Source organism: Camelina sativa, chromosome 6 (assembly GCF_000633955.1).
Source record: "Camelina sativa cultivar DH55 chromosome 6, Cs, whole genome shotgun sequence".
Taxonomy (NCBI): Eukaryota; Viridiplantae; Streptophyta; class Magnoliopsida; order Brassicales; family Brassicaceae; genus Camelina; species Camelina sativa.
The window spans coordinates 44,252-48,783 of record NC_025690.1 but is presented as its reverse complement, the minus strand read 5'-3'; the positions used below and the strand labels follow the sequence as shown (position 1 = coordinate 48,783).

Genomic DNA, 4,532 nt, shown 5'->3' with positions numbered 1-4,532 from the left:
ACCTTTTTTTTTTTATTTTGTAATAAACTAATAATGTCTACTGCAATAGTTTTGTTTGTCACAAATTCACAATATGGAATGGTAATGGTGTGGTATGAGGACCAAGAAAATTTGTCAACTAGAGTAGGATGGTCAAAGACTCTTAACGGTTTTTTATGACTCGAGTTTTACAAATAAAATATTTTGTCTTAAAATCTATAAAAAAGGTAAAAGAAATAAAATAAACTTTGGAGCAGAAAAAATATCTCATCCGGAAGAATCAGACAAACTAACAAGTGTGGACTCCGAGGATTATGGGCGGAAACTCTGGCGATTATCATCCCGCCATGGATTCCGGTCAAGTCCGCCTCAAGGAGCTCGGCTACAAGCAAGAGCTTAAGCGTGATCTCTCGTCTGTCTCCGCTCTTGATTTCTTCTTCTTGTAGACAGGTCCGCCTCTTCACCCATTCTTATGATATATGGGTGTTGGGTCTCCATATTTTTTGAGATTTTTAATAACAAAAATAGGCCTCAAAAAATATTTTTACTACAAAATAAGTCTCAATTTTATGAAAGTTATAGATTTGATCTCAAGTTTTAAATTTATCTACTTTTTTATTGTAAAAATAAATTTCATTTTCCGAAATTTTAAAATTTAGTTTCAATTTTATTTTTTTATCTATAAAATCTATTAAAAAATAATTGTTTTGTATTGGCTATAAATTTCACTGGACTGGCCTGCTTGTAGATTTCAATTTCTGTAAGTTTTTTTTTTTTTTTTTTTTTTTTAANTAAACAATGGTTAGATATTATTCTCAGGGTCTTCTCCAATTTCACCATCTCCTTCTCCATCATATCGGTGCTCACGGGGATCACCACCTACAACACGGGCTTGAGGTTCGGCGGCACCGTCACTCTTGTCTACGGATGGTTCGTGGCTGGCTCCTTCACAATGTGTGTTGGCTTATCGATGGCCGAGATCTGCTCCTCTTACCCAACCTCCGGGGGTCTCTACTACTGGAGTGCTATGCTCGCCGGCCCTCGATGGGCTCCACTTGCCTCTTGGATGACCGGCTGGTACGGAAAATATCGAATTTGTTGTAATTGTAATTTGAATTTTTGAAATGGAATCAGTCACTCTCTGATTGATATTCGATGTTGTTGCTTTTCAAAATAATTTTCAGGTTCAACATCGTTGGTCAGGTGATCCTACTATCAGGCAAGGCTTCACTTTTTTATTTTATTAGATCACTGTTTAGGCTAAAAGTACGGTTTGTTTTAATATGCAGTGGGCTGTTACGGCGAGCGTTGACTTCTCTCTGGCACAGCTGATTCAGGTGATCGTGCTTCTCTCCACCGGCGGTAGAAACGGCGGCGGATATGAAGGTTCCGACTACGTTGTGATTGGCATCCATGGCGGAATCCTCTTCATCCATGCTCTTCTCAACAGTCTCCCCATCTCCGTCTTGTCTTTCATTGGACAGCTTGCTGCTCTCTGGAATCTCCTCGGTACCCACCCGTCTCTTTCTTTCTCTTTTGTAACTTAGTGTGTAAGTTTCATACCATACCCTGCTCTCTTATCAACACAAGTAACAACAGTGATATATCCCACCACCAGGGGTTTTGGTGCTCATGATTCTGATTCCTTTGGTTTCTACGGAAAGAGCCACCACTAAGTTTGTCTTCACCAATTTCAACACTGATAATGACCTCGGCATCACCAGCTACGCTTACATATTCGTTCTGGGGCTCCTCATGAGCCAGTACACCATTACAGGGTATGATGCCTCTGCCCACATGGTCAGTCTCCACACTTAACAAGTCATATTTTTTATTTTGTCTATACGTCGTCATGATGGAACCAAAAAAAAAAATTGCAAAATTGCAGACAGAGGAGATGGTCTACGCAGACAAGAACGGGCCAAGAGGAATAATCAGTGCAATTGGGATATCGATTATCTTTGGATGGGGTTATATTTTGGGCATAAGCTATGCGGTCACAGACATACCTTCCCTTCTGAGTGACACCAACAACTCTGGTGGGTACGCCATTGCTGAGATCTTCTACTTAGCTTTCAAAAATAGGTTTGGGAGCGGTACTGGTGGAATCGTGTGCTTAGGCATTGTAGCCGTTGCTGTGTTTTTCTGCGGCATGAGCTCTGTCACCAGCAATTCCAGGTATATATATATATATATATATATATTCATCTTTGCTTAATTATTATACTGCGTTTTCTGCATTTACCGGGTTTGATCATTTGCATTCATGTTTGGGTTAATCAGAATGGCTTAGGCGTTTTCGAGAGACGGAGCAATGCCATTGTCGCTGTTATGGCACAAAGTGAACAGCAAAGAGGTCCTCATTAATGCAGTTTGGCTCTCTGTCCTCATATCATTCTGTATGGCCCTCACCGTAAGACTATCCTCATTGGTAGTCCTTAGATGTTTTTTAGTAAATTTCTTAGGTATAGTTTTTAATTGTTAATGAAACAAAAGCTTAAAGATTGAAAGAAACGATTCTTATTTTAGGATCAAAAGAAACGTTTCTTGGTGGACAGGTGGCGCGATGAGATTAATTTGGTAAATTTTATTTGGCATTTCTCTTTCTTTTTCGTGTGTTCTCTCTTCTCTCTCTCGCTCTGTCGAAGGCAAAGGCGATTCACATTGAATTTTTTCTTCTCTTCCAATAGATTTTTTTCTTCTCTTCCAATTGATTCCCACGTCTGATTCTCCATGGATTCGGCGTCGATTTGGTTCCGGTGAAGCAGACGGATTTGATTCCGGTGAAGATCGATCTGTCGAAACCCTAATATTTGGGGAAGATTCAAGCACTTCGATTGCGTTAGGTAATTGACTCAATCTTAATTTATTTATGTATTTGCGCGTTATTTGCGAGTTAGAAGAGTTTCATCAATTGTTTGTTTTGTATGTTTATAAATCATGGATATAGGATTCGTTTTTGTTTAAATTTCATGGGTTTTGAGTCCATATAAGTCTGCTTGGAAGTAATTGAAAAAGTGAGAAATGATGCATATGATCCGATTAGTCAAGAGTGTAGAACTCTGTATTTGGTTAGATGGTTGGTTGATTCTGAGTTTTTGTGTTTGTTTTATGAGTGTTATGAGTTGATCTATGTAATAGTCCGAGTGCTTTATGAGTATTATGAGTTATAGTTTCATTGTTTTGATATGTATCGGACTTTGTGGTTCATTGTTTTGATATTATGAGTTATAGTTGCATTGTTTTGATATGTATTCAAACTCTGTAAACCAGCCTCTGTGGTTCATTACCAGCCTATGTGGTTCATAAGCAAACTGTAAATTGTTTTTTCATAGTCGGATTGAGTTAGTAGTTGGTTGTTGGTTGTTGTGTCTTTAATGGATGTCTTTACACAATTGGTATTAAGACTCATGTACTTGTATTTATGCTTTAATGGATGTCTTTACACAGTTAGTTTCATTACACAGTTAGTTTCATTACTAACCATTTCTTGTTTCTTGTTTTGTGAGTTTCTTTTAGTTGAGCTCAAGCAAGTCACAGTTAAGGCGACAAGGAAACAACATTTCAACCAACCGAAAGAGGTAAATATACACCTAACTGGTTAGAAACCAATTGATTGCTTTGTTTGTTTGGTGTTATCTATTTTGGGGTAGTGAGTTATAGCATGACTGTTTATTTGTGCTCCTATGTGTACTTCTTTGTGACTAGGTTGTCATTAGTCTTAATTGGTGGTTGTTCTGTCATTAATGGAAGTGACTAGGTAGTGTATTCATTGTGTCTTTGGTGTCGAAAATTAATTGTAACTCCAATATACTTCACCTTATAAACTAAGCTTTTCTTGATCTTTAAACCACAAACCCAAATATTTTCCAAGCATACCGTTTTTCTTTTCTTTCCATATTCTTCTAAATCCCATTTGCTACTATGGAGTCTGACCATGATCTAAATCAGTCCACAAATTTTGTGGGACTTATGAATAGTCAGCAGGGGAGTGGCTATCCTCAAACCATTTCTTTTGATTCCCTCTACCCAAATATACCTACTCTTTCGTCCCCAGTTCCTCTCTTTAGTTCCCAAGTCAGTTCCGCAGCTTCCCCAAGTGAAGACACAACTGCAAGTCGTAGGGAAAGAAGGAAATGGACACCTTCTGATGACCGGATTCTCATTAGCGGGTGGTTAAACACCAGCAAGGATGCTGTGAAAGGCAATGATCAGAAGGGCAGAACCTTCTGGAAAAGGGTTGCTGATTATTTTTCAGATAGTTCACTTTCTGATGGCAATGAGAAGATAGGGCCAATTCAGTGTAAACAGAGATGGGCTAAGATTGGTGATACGGTCGGGAAGTTTTGTGGAACGTATGCTGCTGCGGTGAGGGCTAAAACTAGTGGTCAGAATGAGGATGATATAATGAAGATAGCGTATGATATGTACTACAACATTTATCAGAAAAAATTCGTTCTTGAGCATTGTTGGTTAGAGTTACGCTATGACCAGAAATGGTGTGAGAGTGTTAATGGTAAAGCACCTGAAGTAAGCAACAAGAAAAGACTCTT

The 4,532-nt window shown here is 38.5% G+C and overlaps 1 long non-coding RNA gene and 1 pseudogene across 1 annotated transcript; both read left to right on the top strand.

Moving 5' to 3' along the window:
- Nucleotides 215-4,532, top strand: part of LOC104789879 — a 6,200-nt pseudogene continuing 1,882 nt past the window's right edge.
- Nucleotides 2,593-4,194, top strand: LOC109133460. Its single transcript, XR_002038546.1, has 3 exons — nt 2,593-2,825; nt 3,499-3,560; nt 3,931-4,194. It is a non-coding gene; the product is annotated as an uncharacterized LOC109133460 (long non-coding RNA).